We start from the raw sequence: 18,594 nt of genomic DNA on the forward strand, positions 1-18,594 counted from the left end.
AATCTGCTTAGTTTATGTTTTGATACATCAGAATTTATGATCAGTATTTACAGATATTACTATCTTTGTGTATTATGTGCTAAATTTGAAATTTTCTAAGTGCTGATTGTTGTCTGATGTGAATTTCTAAGCTCTGGTAGTGATATTAATGTTTCTATGACTATTCACTCCAATGAGGATAATTGTGCTAGATGGTGACCTAGTAGTCTTTAATATACTAATAATCCCATGGTTGAAGTAATTGTTTATGTGGAAATCTTTTAAAACAAGCAAATTCTGATATTGAGCTTGGTTAAAGTTTACTTTGTGTATCTTATTACTAAGTCAAAAGCTAGAATAGTGCTTCTTATCTATTAAGTTCTAATGTTAGTAAATCTGATGGATGTACTAAGTGCTAATAAGCCTCACTTATCAAAAGAAAAAGAAAAGAAAAGAAATAAATATCAGGTACTCCTTTGAGATCTAGAGAAAAATATATGTGGAAGGGAAGATCCAAGTGCATTGCTGGTATTAAGTAATATGCATTAGAAAAGTAAAATAAAATTTTCTTGATGACTTTTCACATTCTCTGATTACTGGAGAAATACTCCAATAATAGAATAAATTATGATAAGCAGTTGTGACTCACTTACGCTGAGAAGCCACTGCAAAAAGGAATTTCAAAAGATGCATAAAATGTGCACAAAACAGTTGAGGTGGACTCATGCATGAACTCATTCTATAGTAGGCTTCAGACTAATGACAGTTTTTAAACAAAGTTCTTAGTTATGCCTTATTTCTAAGATGTACTGGTACTCCAAGCATTTTTTTCACATCAGGGGATGTAGAGCATGTGGTTACTCCTGGAGCAGTTCGTAAAGCTCTCCACTTACTTGAAGGTTGCACATTCTCAACAATAGAGGATCCTTTCTTACAGCAGCTTATGGCCAGTCTGGGCTATGTGAAGAGTTTGGGAAAGCTGGGTCAACTGAAAAGAGCAAATATCAGAAAGGAATGGAGCTTTTTCTTTGATTGTATCACTAAGGCATTCGCTAATAAATGATCCAACTTTGATGTTATTCCCATCATAAGTCAGCAAATCGGGTATGCCCTTATTCATCAAACTCATTTTGATTTTGCAAGTGCTGTGGTAGGTTTCATAGGGGATAGGATGACAGAGGATAGGAATGTAGTATACTTTGCTAGATTCTGTCAGCTTATATATACTTTCTGTTGTGCTGATGAAACCCAACCTACCAGTGATTTAATTCCACCCTTTAAGCTTGCAAAAAGGGATTTTAATGATTTGTTAAATGTTGACATTAAGAAACAAGTGCAGAGACCCTTACAGATTCCTCAGTCAGTAAAACAGATATTGGTAAATGCTGATCCACAAACATATACATCTGTTTATCCTGATGTCCAACCCACCAGTTCATCACAACCAACACAACAACCATTAGAACATACCACAACTACACAAACACCTCAAACTTCTCAACCTCAACCAACTCAACCCTCCATCAGGACATATTTCAAACCAACACAGTCATCTCAACCTCAACCTTCAGCACATCCTGTGAAGCCTTCATCTTCAAAACCCAAGAGGACTAAGATAATACCTCAGTCTCAATAGAAGAGAAGAAGAATTATTCTGAGAGATGAGTCAGACAATGAGGAATAGGTTCCAATATCAGAACCTGTTGTTGTACAAGCTGAAAAGATCTCTTCTCAGAAAGATACTGAAACTGGGAGTTCTAGGCCCCTTAAAAGGCTTAGAAAGCTAAATTCTGATGATGAAGCTCTCAAAGTCTCTAATTCTGCAAAGACACTTAAAAAGCAAAGAGCCAGGAGGGCTGTAAGTGAATCATCACACTCTGAAGAAGTTATGGAAGTAGCAGCTAAGGAAAGGGGTCAGGAATCTCTGATCCCAACAGAACCTATAATCATTGAATTACTTCCCACAACTGAATCAGACTTTACTCAAGCTCCAAAGTCTCCTATTTAAGAGCAAGAGGATATTCCAGAGCAAGTGTCTACTCCTCATGTGTCTCCTGTAATTACTCCAGTACATACTGAAGACCCAGGTACAAGTGCTGAAATTGATATTCATTACTTGATTGTGCCTGAGGTTCTGTACTTGGAAGCTCCACCAACTCAACTCACTCCACCAACAACACCAATTCAAGATGCTAATTTCAATGAAGATATTCCAACAACACCAATTCTGAATCTGGATGATGAAAATCAGATTTTAGGTGGGCATCAACATTTGGATGTTGATCAGAACTTAGTTACATATTAGAATTTAGTGGATGATGTTGAAGCCTCTATAGCCTCACATACTGTTATTTTATCAGAGGATGCTGATACTGCAGGCTCTGTAAGTTCTGATGCTGACAATGCTGAATCTACTGGTGAAGCTGCTACTAATCTAGATGATGATGCAGCTGGTCCTTCAGGACATGCACCTCAACAAACTGTTAACAAAGCTGATTTAATCAAGAAGTTTGTTAGAGAGGATGCCCCAGTACCTTGGAGTGAAATTCCTAGAGGAAAGGAGTGGACTAAAGAATGGAACACAGTTAGTTTTGTTCCTACTGAAAAAATTCTTGCTGAGCACCTTGCCAAAGCTGATGAAATGCTGATAAATGATGATTTCAAGGCACGACTGAGAGTTACTGCAATGAGTACTAGGCACCTTCAGGGTCAACACTCAATAACTCATGACAAGGTGAATAAAATTCAAGAATCTCTAATCCAGCAAGATATGATTATAAAATTGGAGAAGAACAGATTTTTCAAGCCAGCCTTTGACCGAATTGGGTATATTGAAAAGACTCAGGAAAAGCAACAAGATCAAATTTCTGAAATTCTAAAGAATCAAGCTTCTCAGCAAACTCAGCTCAATGAGATCCAATCCTCAGTAGAATTGCTGGTCTCTCTTCTTTTACCTGATGATGCCAAAAGGGGGAGAAAGTAATTAAGTCCAAATGCAAATCTAGTCAAGTACTGAAGGGTAAGGATGATGGAAATGATGACCAGGGAAACTCTGGAATGGGTAGAGGTCATGGTTAATGTAAAGGTTTTTCATCAAGCAAAGCTGGAACTACAAGTCAAAGAACAAGTTCTGATACTGGGAGAAGAATAAGTTCTGATATGGGTAAAAAGATAAGTTTTACTGAACATCTAGAACTTGATGAAGAGATTTCAAAGAGATTATTTCTCAAAGAAAATCCTCGAATGGACTTTGAAAGTCTAAAGGAAGAAGAAGCTAGACTTAAAGCAGATATTGTCAACTCCAAGTCTAAAGCTTTTGTTGTTGAAAAGAAACTTCCAAAACCTAAGGGTATTGTGATCAAGGAGAGGACAAATTCTGAGGCAACCAAAGCCAAATCACAAGTGGAGGTAGATCCAAGATTCAAGGGCAAAGAATAAATAGGTGAACCTGTAAAGGTATATGTGCCAATCATGGATGAAGAAATAATTGATGAAAAAGATGCTAGTCTTACTCTGATGAAAAAGAAGATTTCTCAACCAACCTCTGACATGGATCAAGTTGTTCAGAGTCAAGATGTAGTAAGTTCTGATATGACAGTGAAGCAAGCAACCTCTGACATAGCTCAAGTTGGCTTGATATCATAAGATAATGAAAAGGAAACCTCTGACATTACTCATGTTAAACCTTCAAAGATTCTACTACCAGGATTCACTAAAGCTCAACAGACTCAACCTTTGAAGACTACATCAAATGGATTTGAAGCAAGAGTTGTTATAGGAAAGGAAGCAAGAGATAAATCAGGATTGGGTAGTTCTAAAGAGAAGAGAATACACAATACTACCAATGATCCAACTTCTTTAAGTGAACCAGGTATAGGAGCAACTCCTGAGAGATTGAATCAACTTGAATCTGTACAAATGGTTTACCACTCTGTTTTGAAAGAAGATATCATGTTATATTTTATGATAGATGGGAAGGTATTCCAGATCAGGGAGAATGCAATTTCATTGAAGTATTTTGAAGAACCGGAACATGTTCTATTTCTGCTTCAAGTGAAAAACAAATCAACAGATGGTGCTGCAGGGTGTTTAAAATCAAATATTCAAAGATAGAAGAAGCTTTACTCTGTAAAGTCTGACAGCCCATACTGTCCTAAGTACAGATCTCACAGTGGAGAAATTGTTGTAATGAAGCCTAATACTGCTAAAATCATCACTACATTTTCTGGTATTAAGGGACTTGAATTCAATCTAGAGTTTGATAAAGCCTATATCATCAGACTATATCAGGATATAAGGAAAGCCAAAATAAATGATCTCAGGGCTGCTATCTTTCAAACTGGTTAAGATACAGTTGAATTGAAAAATGCTAAAAGGAGGATGGTCAATGAATTTGAATATGCTGAGAGATGTCTGTTGAAGAACTATCTCAGAACAACTCCTGACATCAAAAAGATCAGAAATTGAAGCCAAGTCAAAGATCTACAACTGCTTAAATTCTGAAGTGTATACAGACTGAAGCTGATATCAGACTTTGAGGATGGTAAAGCTATAAGGACTGTAAGTTGTAGTTATCTAGTCAAATTCTCATGCATTTGTACTTAATGTTTTTGACATCATCAAATATCTGTTAAACTTGTATATTATGCTAATTTACAAGTTGGGGGAGATTGTTAGATATATTTGTGATGTCATCTCTAATATGATTTGTGTTTAATTTTCAGATTTTACCTAACAGGACAAATCAGTACTTAACTGGAAATCAGTACTTATACTGAAGTCAGGACTTAAGATATCAGAACTTAAGTTGTCAGAACTTAAGTTATCAGGAGATATTTATCATGAGATAATATCAGGACTTAAGTAGGCTTTCAGATAAGGAAGGCGGCTGATTGAAAGCAAAAAAGATCAAGACAAACATAAGAAGAGATATGCATGGAGAAGAATTCTATGAAGAATAGAATACTTGGAAGAAAAGATAACTGATTGATATATATTAGGACGCAGAATTATATTCGATATCAATTAGAAGATTATCTTGTAACTGTGTGTCTATATAAACACATCATAGGTGTTAGGAATATATGTGTACTAGTTTAATGATAAGCTAAACAAAACACTTAAGTAGAAAACTAGTATTTGTAGCCTTAACGGATAAGACCACTTTGGCTATCCGTTGATGGAGTAGCTTTACATAGAAATAAGTTTAGTATTGTAGCACATTTCAGTCTTTGTAAATGAGTTATAATTCATAGAAGTTGTAGGAAATTATAAGTCATGTTGACTACTAGTGGATATGCAAATAGGAGGGCTAATTATAAATATTTCATGCCTTGTAATTTTGTATAAATGAAGTAGTATCAACTGGTAAATTAAAGACCTTCAACGGATGAGAAACAAAGCCTCAACGGATGTCTCCAAAGTTTCAACAGATAACATCCATCAACCGATGAGTGCATCAATGGATAAAGCTTCAACTACTAAAGCATCAACAGATAAGAGCTTCAACGGATAAAGTCACCAACAGATGAAAGCTTCAATGGATGCTCAGTTCCATAGCAGTTGATAGTGATAATTCTTAAGCTGACAGAGGCACATGGGTTGACAGAGATAATTGGAATGTGGTAGCCTCTTGGAGGAATCAAGAAAAAGCAGCATTTCCATTCTGGAGCAAACAAGGAAGTATTCAAAGATTCATAGATTATCTTAGATTGCATTGGATAGAGAAATGAAGAAGAAACATGTGAAGGACTATTTTATAATTGTATTTTATCTTTGTCTTCACTTGAAATACTTGGTGATATATAAACCAAGTTGCATCTAGTAATTAGGTGTGAATTTTCAAGAGTTGTTTAGAAAAATTCAGAGAGAAAATCATCTAGTTTGTACTAGGAAGCAGCTGTGAACAATTCTTTGTATCACAGATTTTCTGAAATACACATCTCTGGTGGAACAACAAATCCACCAGAAAAGTTTTTAAAGCCTCTATGTTCTTTACATTTGTGTTTTGAATATACATCTGTCTGCACTTGCTTAAAGCAATTCACACACATCTGTTCATCATACACTTAGCTTTTGAAACTGCTCAAAACTTGAAAAAGTTTTGAGATTTACATTCAACCCCCTTCTGTAAATCTCATTGTTAGTTCCTTGGGAATAACAATAGGGTTTACACTAAATATGTTATCTTAATCGAGTTTATTATTCATTGTAACCCTAGCAGCTCTCGTGATAATTTCTTCATCACTGAGAGAACAGTTCTTTGTAACAGAGTTTATTGTGTTGAATAAAATCTGTGTTCTGTTACTTGAGTTCTTATGTTCGATTTGATTGTAGGAAACACTGTATTCAACCCCCTTCTATAGTGTGTGTGACCTAACAAAGGTGCTCCTCTAGACTGAGCAAATCTAACTTATTTCCTTGACTGTCTGAACTTCTTTCCCAATTTCTCATTGTTTTCTTCAATCTGGTGTTGAAGTTGCCTGTAGAATTAAGGTTCATCTTCATTTGTCTGATCCAGCATTTCTTGCATCTTCTTGAGAGTTTCATTGCTTGAAGTTTTTAGTTGATCTTCTAATCTGAATAATCTTTTGGTGCATTTCTCATCCTTAAACTCTATCAACCAGTAAGGCCTCAAATGCACTCTGTTTCCTGTGTATGGAATTGTTAGGACTCTTGGGAGTGCATTTGGTCCTCTCAAGCTATTCCTTATCTCCTCAATTTTATTCAGTACCATTTTCTTGGCAACAATGTTGAACCCAAAGTTCTTCTTTATTGAGGAGAAAATCTTCACCAAAACAGAATAGCCTTCATTGAGAATTCTGTGAAGTGGCCAAGTGAGCTCTCTTCTACCCTTGTACCTAAAGACTAATCTCCCTAGAAGATGTTTGTAGGCATTAATAGCTCTAACTTCTTCTAGCTCATCTAGATAGAGATTTATGTCTAAGAATTCCTTGATGTCTGTTGGTGAGACTCCGTAGTTGTATGAACAGTTACGTGATAACTCAACACGAGAACAACACTGGAACATGACAGGTAAATAATACTATGACTACACAAGAAATCAGGATGAATGAGGATAAGGCAAATACGAAGAATCAGAAGATTAGAAGAAGGCTTGAAGTCTGTTTACAGGTCACTCAAAGAAGTTCATGAATATGTTCATGCCTCAGTGAAGAATAAAGGTTAAAGACTTTCAGGGTTTCAGAAATGATGAAGATTCAGTGTATAAAGTGCTACCAGAAGATTTCAGTGTATTGGCATTGATTTAAGATAGACAGTGTATGAAGTATAGGAATTTGAAGAATTGAAGACATTGTATAAACAGAGGTTAAAGAAGACAGCTGCAGTCTTGAAGTTATACTGTAATACCCGGGAAATTTATGTGAATATTATATGTTAAATAAATAAATATTATGTGTTTTATAAATTTAAGGTGATTATTGCCATGATATTAGATGTTACAGTTGTTATGTGTGTTTCTGTGCGGGCCAGAAATTTTTTCGATTGGATAATATGTGTTAAACTGCAATTATATGAATCTACCTGCAATCGGGATGCGTGTTTATTAAGCGTCTTTATAATGGTACTCGTTTTATTTCAATTTATGCGTGATTGAATGAATTTTAGGTGTTTTCGGGTTTTTCTGGTAATTTAGGGATCATTTCTGTTTTTCAAAAATCAACGGACCGGGACCCCACCCGGACGACAAACCCCACAAAATACGTGTTTTTATTTTTATAAAATTATTTGTATTTCAAATACCCAGTATCTTTGCATTTTCGAATTATTCGCAATTTTTGGGAAATTTTGATATAAATTTTATATTTTATCGCTTTTAAAATTATTTCCCGTAATTATTATTTTGGGGCTTAATTATTTTAATTATGGGAATAAAAACACCCTAAATTGATTTTAGGGTATTTATTTTTCAGAAAATATAAATAGCCCATTAATTCTTTTATTTCATTTTATTTTTCATTAAAAACCAAAAAAATCAAGAACATTTTGGGGGTAAAATTTCTTCAAGAACAAAGAATCATTGATTTTGGGAGTTCTAGGAATCTGTTGTAGATGCTCTACACACCAAAATGATCCTTGTTTCAAGCCCGATCTTTTGATACCAGAATCATGATCTGAGGTTCAATATTCTGAAAAATCAAATTTTATATTCTTGGTCATGAATTCGTTTTTCATTTAGAATGATTTTTGATTGATTCTGATGTTATAGATAGCTTTAACGTGATTCAAGGAGTCGATTAATGTATAAATTTGCATAGTTTTAGTTCGAAATCGTGTTAGCCGAGTTCTTGGGTTGAATAAAATTTTTACCTTGATTTTCTGAGTTCGATTGTGATTATTTGTTTATTTGGTTGATTGTGTTAGATTGTAGGGGACTCAAGATTTATTTTGGTATAAAATCCGCCGAGTTTCGTTCAGTATTTTGGGTAATCGGGTTTTTCCGATTTCTTCGCCGGATTTTTTTTTGCTCTTTTCGCAGAGAAGATGAACTGCAGGTTGTTGGAGGCGGCTGTCGGCATGATTGTGTTGCTGGGGAATCAAGGAATGAATTGGAGGCCAGATACGGGTTGAACCGTATCGTTTAGGGTGGTTTCGGGGTTTGCCGGAACTCGGCTGGCGTTGGCGAGTCTCCGGCTGGATTCTGGAAAACCCAGAACTCCGGCGGTGTTCTTCCCCAACTCGCCTATGTTCTTGGCGACCCGATAGGTTATTTCTGTTGACCCGATTTTGATTCCTGTTTCCCCGAACATAATTTCAAAAACTTGTTTATGCTATTTTCCTTTTTATGTTATTTCAAAATTCATTCTAAATTCTAAAAATCAATTATTTTAACTTCAAAATTCATTTAATAATTATTTTAAATTCTAAAAATTATTTTCTTAATTATTTTAAATTCCTAAAATTATTTTCTTTAATTATTTTAAAAAATACAATTTGATTTAATTATTTATAATTCATTTTAGTTAATTATTTATGAATTTAATTAATTGATTAAAAATTAATTAATCAATTAATTTTATTTATAAATAGTTAAATAAATGGAAATTATTTATAATTAATTCAAATAATTCCTAAAAATTATTTTTTGACTTTTAAAAATTATATTTTGGTATTTAAAAATCAATTAAAATTATTATTAATTGATTTATTTCCATTTATTTCTTATTTTATTCATAATAATTAAACCGTTCGTCCGTTTAATACGAAACGAACGCGTATAGACTCAGAAAATTATTACGCTTTCAATAAAAACACTTTTGGGTCCTAATTTCTTTTGTATGGCAATGTCATTTGATTGGTGTATCAGTTTGAGTCGGTATTTGATCGGTATATGCTAATATTGACATGATTTTAATTTTGAACGCCCTGAGATATATCTTTTAATGATCTGACTTATGTATTACATGAATTATGTGATTACGTGTTATACGAATACCATGATTACGTGCTATGTGAAATACATGCTATCTGTTTACAGTTTTAAAATGCCATGCTTAGTTATAAACGATCGGGTAGATGTCAAGACGTATAGTTACGTCGATTGAGTTTGGTTTTGTCAATTAAGGTAGTCCTTTTGTTTATAGAATCGAGTAGAAAGGAGTGTGGTCAAGTGCTAGACGGAGTTGATAGCCAGCAGCTATAAGCCAGGGTTTTAGTGAAAAGTTAGTGAGCATACCAGGCAAGTATTCTCCCATATTCTAAATTCAGAATAGCTTATTGTTTTACATATTCAAATATAAGAACTGTTTATAAATACTCTAATAGCACATTGAATATCAATACTCCTATATTTATTGACATTCTCTTATTCTAGCAATCATTCTGCTAGAACCAATATTTTGATTTGATAGATAGTGAATAACTATACTATCCAGATATACTCTATACAGTGAAACTTTGAATTGAGATTAGCGAATAACTAATTGTTCTAGTTATTTCGCCATCAGTTGTTGAGATAACTCCGGACCATGTGACATGGGGAGTTGAATGGATAAGGATGTCATTGATCCGACTCCTTTAATCAAAATTATTTTGTGAATTGATTATTGGTTAGCGTAAGAGGCCGAGGCACCGGTCCAGCGTGAGTTATTATACGAAAGTGTAATATCTTGCTAGGCGAATATATGCCTTCTTCATGGATATCCAATATGTACGGTATGGCTGCGGGATATCGATACCTATATTTACGGTATGGCTGCGGGATACCGGTGCTGTTTCGTGACTGATCATCAGGAACAACATAGTGCATAATTGTGTTTGATTAAATTGTCGCTTAAAATTTAAATTTTATATCAGCTTGGACTTTTACTCGGATATTGTTATTGTTGTTCACTTACAAACTTTAAATTACTTGCTGAGCATCTCTTCGCTCATACTTGTTTATTAATCTAATCTTTCAGCTAAACCGGAGCAGGCTTGAGTTCCAGGTTTGATTAGAGGTCAAATGCTTGTAAATAGTTTGGTGTGTTTTCCAGGTAGATAGTTTGGGACGCTTGAATAGTATAGAGGTTTGTAATAAAATTTGAATAAGTTGTAAAACTAATTAGACTTATGGTTTGTAATAACAGTTGGTTTGTATTAGTGCATGTTCCATACTATAACCTGTGATCGATCCAGTGCATGTAAGGGGTCATATTTATTATATTATTCCGCTGTGATTATTTTATTATAGTTTATTGGCTAGTGACCCCCAAATCTAGACCCCGGGTTTGGAGGGCGTCACATATACTCACTAATAGGAGCTCATTTATATGTTCAAGTATCGGTGAAGAACAGTGAATAAAGTGTTCAAGATTGTAGTAGCAATGAAGACGTTGTTTAAAGTATCAAAAAGGATTCCACTGAAAGTACAGTTGTTTATTGACGGTCAGTGTTAGAAGTAATGGATATTCAACCAATCTGTATCAACTCAAAAACATAAGATAAATTGAATTAGGTTCTCTCAATGCTAGTTATTTGTGAACCAGACCAGTGCACCAAACATTAGTATACAAGAAGGGATTTTAATTCAATTACAAAAGAAGGTGTTGATACAGTGAAGAATGGAAAAACAGAAGCAAAATATTCTAAGGCAGAAGATTCTTCACTCTGGTCGCCAAAGAAGTGTAATATGGTCGCAATAGAGCTCCTGTGGTCGCCATAGAGCTCCTGTAGTCGCCATAGAGCTCCTGTGGTCATCATAAAGCTCATGTGGGCGCCATAGAGCTCCTGTGGCCGCCATAGAACTCCAGTGGTCGCCATAGAGCTCAAGTGGTTGCCATAGAGCTCAACTGGTCACCATAGAGCCACACAGATGTTGATCGCCATAGAAGAAAAGCCAAAGGATACTCCAGTAACCATAGAACACTTGGTTGATTTTCTAGTAAATTATACATCAGCAATTCAAGGATATTTGTGGACACAAAGCTGCCACCTGTCCGAATGAATTGAAATTCTACATAGAGAAGCAGAATATATAACAATCAAAATTATCATTGTTATTAGATCCGTTCATCTTCTCTCTCATGAGAGGTGATAAAACAAGAAGCAAAGATTTATAGAGAAGCTCCGGCACCTTGGATATCCGTTTAACTTCTCACCGGTGTAACGTTATAATACCCGATTTAACTCTTGTATATTCATAGGGGCATTATAATTGTTACCCGGTAATTAAATCCTTAGACAAACAAAAGCTAGATCATTGTATAGGATTTGATTTGTAAATCTTTGTAGTAGCTAGGAACTTTGTGGTTCTCAGATTGTAGCCGGTTAATTTATTTACCGGAGTGTAGCAACACCCCTCGCGGATTTATATACGAATATATATTTCCCCGAATATCTTGTGTTCCTCGTTTTTATCGTTCTAAACACTATTCCTCTCTAGAACACGAAACCACTAACCGAGCACTAAATCTATATCCGCTAAAGATTCGAAAGAATTTTTAATTTAGTGATTATCGTATTCACCCCCTTCTACGATAATTCGGGACCTAACAATTGGTATCAGAGCTTGTTGATCGATATACAGATCAGATCCGGTGTGTCAGCCCAAAAAATCAAGTTCTCATATTTTCAGATTTTTTTAATTTTCAAAAATTATCAACACTTGAGATTTTTGAATTTTAAATAATTTGGACTTAACCATAATTTTATTTCTGATTTATTTATTTTTCCATAAAATTTAAAAATCTTAAATTTAAATTTTTCTTAAATAATAATTTACATTTTATTTAATTTTTAAAAAAATTCGAAATTCTTGAAAATTAGATTTTATGTAAATATTTATTTTTGACTAATTTATTTTCTAAGAAAATTAAAAATATTGAAAATTTAAATTTCTCTTAAATATTAAATTAAGGGCACTCAAGGATTGATAGACTCAGGATTCCTCCAGGCTTTTAAAGTGATTTTTTACTTTTTTAAAGAAAACGAAGAGCATGTACTAGATAATGGTTTTCTTACTCCAATGGAACTGATTTCAAGACCTACAGACGAAAATTGTGGAACTTCCTCAAAGGCTTACTTCATAGGATACCACTGGGTTTTCAGATGCAGGAATTGAATGAAATTTCTACGGGTACAGTTTTTCTCGGAGATTTTAAGACAACTCTATGATTTCAGATTATACAGTCACACAGTGGTTCGTACCAATGCAATATTTATTCGGGAATCAATGAGATCATACATGCATGAATTGTGGAGGTCAGAGAGAATAGTGGGGACATACAAATATTTTAGTTACATGCAATAAAGTTGGAACCTCGGGACATAATGTAAGAGTTACTGATAGCTGAATCAGAAGAAGCTCATGTAGAAGTACTTGAGGGACTGGACGTCAAGGCAGTGTTTCACTTGTCAGGGAAGTTTGGTCGCATCAGATTCACAAGGAATACATAAGCTATATCCAAAGATAAAGCCTATCTATTATGAAGCAGAGATTCTTACAGATTCAGTTCAAGGGGTAATTACAGACTGAGGTTGGGATATAAACAAGATTTGATAGCTACAGGTGTGACAAGCAATATGTGTCAAGTAACTATCATGGGTTTTGCTACAACAGAACAAGAAGCTTGACAAACAAGGATGAGTAGGGATTTAGTTGAAGAATTGAGACAAAGGTGGAATGTTCTCTTAGGGAAGCAGCCAGTCAAAACTTATAGTGCACGGGAAAGAGTTGGGATGGATCAGATGACGAGAATAATGAATATCTTGCTTCCATAGAAATCTCTGAAGATGGTCCAACTCACATATCTCAGGTTTCAAATTATTGAACCACTGCAATACTTTGCTCTCAATATTCAATGCATGATAAGATTATAGTGTTTAAATGTTTAACACTCGCACAAGCATGATAACATCACACATAGATAATGCTGAACTAGTTCACTAGATTAATTTTCTGGTAACTAGTATAGATGTTTAACTTGTGCATGTTACTTCAGATGATCTTAAATATGTGATTGAATATTTGTTGAACATGATTAATTGCTCTAGTGGGATATATTTTTTCCAGCACTTAAAATCTTTGTTTTTGCTTATTCTCTGTATCCTATTATAATATTATTTGCTCATTTATTCTGAAGTGTTTGTTAAGAAGTGTTAGTTTATATTGGATTGAGATAGCTAGTTGAGATACATCAATAGGATTGGACTAGATAGAATTAGTGATTTATTTGTTAATTCTGTTTGTTCCATATCATGCCTGTGTTGCTTAATTCTTATATGTAATATTTCTAAATGAATGACATGTGTTCCTAAGACAATGTTTGCTTATTTTTTATGCCATGAATGCATCTCCTAGTATTTGCATTAATTATAGAAAAAGCATGTTTAGGATCAATAGGGCAAAGAATGCTAGTCCTCCTTATGTAAGGTTGGAACCATTTATCCACTAGCCTAAGACAAATCTGTCAAGGGTATTAAAATGGCGAAAATGGTCAGTCAAAGTTAAGAATTAGCATGATAAGGTTGCAGCTGTTGTTATCTCTATTTATAAAAATATCTAATCCAACTGAACCCAAGCTGATAAGTTGGGTATCAAGAACTGTTAATCCATTTGTGAATGCAGGACATAACAAGTTAATTGATTCATATGTATTCTTGGTAATTCATACTCAAGGAATATGATCAAAAAAAGAGCCTCACAATCAAATGTGATTGACAAAAGCTATTCCGTCAATAATCTTTGAAGATGACAATAAAAGTTTTCATTACGGGACAAGCTATACAGAAAATGGATGTCATTATGAACTCAACAATTTCTATCACTGATAACAACTAATTATTGGAGTCATTGATAACAGTTGAAGCAAATTCCTTGCTGGAGAATCAAGGCACAAATCCTCTTATCAGACAGTTCTGCATCAAAGGACAAAATGTCAATTGAAAGAGGGATTAGTGTCTCATCTGAAGCAGGAAGGTTGAGAAGCTTGCTCTTCTTAGAGTAAGGAAAGGATATGCTCATAGCTAGACTGGAATCTCAGTAAAGGTGAAGTTAATAGTTTCTACTATAAAGCTTCATTTGACAGAAGGTTAGCTATGACATAAGAAGTTCTCACCCTTGAACACCAACTCAAGGAACTCTTTTGTGAAAAGGGATTAGTGAGAGGACTGCCTCATCTGGAATTCTAAAGATGATAAATGTGAGGCATATCAGAAAGAGGAGTCAAAGATAACATCACATCAAAGAAAAGATATACCTTAGTGATGGTGGTTGACTACTCTTATTAATCAAAGTTGTTGTTCGTGCATTCTCAAGACAAAACATCACAGATGGTGATTGATTACATCATATCAGAAGATCAAGCATGAAGCAACTGTAAAAGAAATGATCTTGTGGACAGATAATGGGACTGAATTCAAAAAGCAGTTCTAATTAATATCTGTAGTATCAAGAATATTTTGAGACATATTTTGAGACATATTCAAGAATAAATGATCTCAGTGCTGCTATATTTCAAACTGGTGAAGATACAGTTGAATTGAAAAATGCTAAAAGGAGGATGGTCAATGAACTTGAATATGCTGAGAGATGTCTGTTGAAGAACTATCTCAGAACAACTCCTGACATCAAAAAGATCAGAAATTGAAGCCAAGTCAAAGATCTACAACTGCTTAAATTCTAAAATGTATACAGACTGAAGCTGATATCAGACTTTGAGGATGGTAAAGCTATAAGGACTGTAAGTTGTAGTTATCTAGTCAAATTCTCATGCATTTGTACTTAATGTTTTTGACATCATCAAATATCTGTTAAACTTGTATATTATGCTAATTTACAAGTTGGGGGAGATTGTTAGATATATTTGTGATGTCATGTCTAATATGATTTGTGTTTAGTTTTCAGATCTTACTTAACAGGACAAATCAGTACTTAACTGGAAATCAGTACTTATACTGAAGTCAAGACTTAAGATATCAGAACTTAAGTTGTCAGAACTTAAGTTATCAGGAGATATTTATCATGAGATAATATCAGGACTTAAGTAGGCTTTCAGATAAGGAAGGCGGCTGATTGAAAGCAAAAAAGATCAAGACAAACATAAGAAGAGATATGCATGGAGAAGAATTTTATGAAGAATAGAATACTTGAAAGAAAAGATAACTGATTGATATATATTAGGACGCAGAATTATATTCGATATCAATTTGAAGATTATCTTGTAACTGTGTGTCTATATAAACGCAGCATAGGTGTTAGGAATATATGTGTACTAGTTTAATTATAAGCTAAAAAAACACTTAAGTAGAAAACTAGTGTTTGTAGCCTCAACGGATAAGACCACTTTTGCTATCCTTTGATGGAGTAGCTTTACTTAGAAATAAGTTTAGTATTGTAGCACATTTCAGTCTTTGTAAATGAGGTATAATTCTTAGAAGTTGTAGGAAATTATAAGTCATGTTGACTACTAGTGGATATGCAAATAGGAGGGCTAATTGTAAATATTTCATGCCTTGTAATTTTGTATGAATGAAGTAATATTAACTGGTAAATTAAAGACCTTCAACGGATGAGAAATAAAGCCTCAACGGATATCTCTAAAGCTTCAACGGATAACATCCATCAACCGATGAGTGCATCAACGGATAAAGCTTCAACTGCTAAAGCATCAACGGATAAAGCCACCAACGGATGAAAGCTTCAATGGATGCTCAGTTCCATAGCAGTTGATAGTGACAATTCATAAGCTGACAGAGGCACGTGGGTTGACAGAGACAATTGGAATGTGGTAGCCTCTTGGAGGAATCAAGAAAAAGCAGCATTTCCATTCTGGTGTAAACAAGGAAGTATTCAAAGATTCACAGATTATCTTAGATTGCATTGGATAGAGAAATGAAGAAGAAACATGTGAAGGACTATTTTATAATTATATTTTATCTTTGTCTTTGAAAGGAATATGTCCTAAGTCCAATCATGTATTAGGATTTAGGAATAACTCTTTATGTAATCTGTTTTGATTTCATTGATTTTAATAAAAGACTTGTTTTGTTTTTATTACGGGCTCTATCTATTTAAGTGTTTAAATAAGATATACCATAGTTTAGAGTAAAGCTTTTTATGGATTATGATGAGATCATAATAGTGAGACCTAAAAAGATGATAACTCTACACTTAAATAGTTCCTGGTCGTAGGATTACTAACTGGTAATTAATAATCCGCAAAGATCGGTACATACTATGCTTGCTTCATTATGAAGGATGTCTGTTCTCATAGACATTTGTGTGGTGACACTATAGCTAGTATGTAGGTGCTTATTATGGAATAAGTTCACTGAACATGACTCGCACAGCTGAACAACTGATGGAGTTCACTCACGTGTCAGCAGTTGTTCACATAGTGATAGTTGTACAAGTATCCTTAGACTTGAGGTCATCATAGTAATCTTGTGTACACTGAACTATGCCAGAGTGAATGAAATTAGAAAGGAGTTTCTAATTTGCATAGAACTAAGCATAGTAAATGGTAATCAAATGATTAAATTAGATAGGCTTGACATGAGATCCATGCCTTGTATTTAATCGGGACATTGTAGGATAGAAGGAGTTTATTGTACGGTAACTATTCACTGAATAGGTTCTTGGTATTCTAAGCAGTGAATTCATATTATCCGGATAGTCGCGATATACTGAGAAGTATCCCTCACGATGTAGAATAAATGTGATTAATTAATTAATCATATTTAATAAATTAGAGAATTTATATAAATAATGATAAAATAGTTTTATTATTACTTATTTCTACTACCGGCTTAATATTGAACCTACAGGGTCACACCATAAAAAGAGAATGATTTAATGGTGGAGGAATTAATTAATAATGGCTAAATAATTATTTATTTGTGAAATAAATAATTAATTGGCAAATTTAATAATTGATTAAATGAGATTTAATTAATTATAAATTAATTCAGAAAAGTTCTTAATATTATTAATTAAGGATTTAATTTTTGGAAATTAAATCAAGAGAGAGAATTATTTCTAAAGTGTTTAGAAAAAGGATTAATAATTAAAAGGTATTTTAATTATTAATGAGAATAATAAATGGGATAATAATAATAATATTTATGGGAAAATTTTTGCTGAAAATTTTGCCTATAAATACACTATTATAGACCCTATTTTTATTCGAACAAAAAAAATCCAACAATGGTATCAGAGCCAGGTTGTATGCATATAGATCTGTGGTAAAAATTTCAGAATTTTATGTGCTTGTATGAATTAAATATGATTTTTACAAGTTATATCATGGATTAATTTTGTCTGATGAGAAATCGTTTCTCAGAATTATTTTGAATGTTGATCTGGGTTCTACAAGTGTTGTAGATCGTCTGGGTATTTTTTTTCATAATTTTATGATGTATAGATTTTTTATTATGAATTTTTGAAGTTCTTGTAATTAAATTCATAATTAAATAAGTAAATATATGTATATATAGTATATATATATATATTTTTATATACATCTGTATTGTCTGCTGTCTGCTGTGTTGCACGGAAAGAGAAGGAGAACAGGCGGTTGCACGGCGATCGAGGAAAGCTGTCGGCTGCTGTAGAAAAAAAAAGAAAAAGAAGGGTGTCACGCATTCCGGGAATGCGTTACACACCTGTGGCGCATTCACGAAATGTGTTACACCTTTTAATTGGTTAAAAGGGTTGTAACGCATCACCGGAATACGTTACAGGGCTTGTAACGCGTTCCTCTAATGCGTTACAGCCCGACTGTTTACATTAAAATTGATTTTCTGGGAGTTTCATAACTCCGTTTTAGGCGTGCAATATACCGTTGGATTCGTTTTTCCGAGGCGGATCTAATGGAGTGATCAATTTTAGTTTATATAAAAGTTTTGAACTGTTTATATTTCCATGAAGTGTTTTAAAGCTGTTTTTGACTGTTTTAATTGCTTTTAAATGCTTCATGTGATACATAGAGATGTATAATGCTTAGACTAATGTGCTAGATGATGTAACATGCCTACCTTGATGTTTATTCATTTTTATATATGTGATATATGCTTAGTTTATCATGCGATGATAGATTTAGGTGAACTTGAATGAACATAAGGCGTTTGTTAGACAACCTAGTATAGTGAAATTGTTTCATAACCTTATAACAA

The sequence above is a fragment of the Apium graveolens genome, chromosome 5, assembly GCF_009905375.1.
Source record: "Apium graveolens cultivar Ventura chromosome 5, ASM990537v1, whole genome shotgun sequence".
NCBI classification, from domain to species: Eukaryota; Viridiplantae; Streptophyta; class Magnoliopsida; order Apiales; family Apiaceae; genus Apium; species Apium graveolens.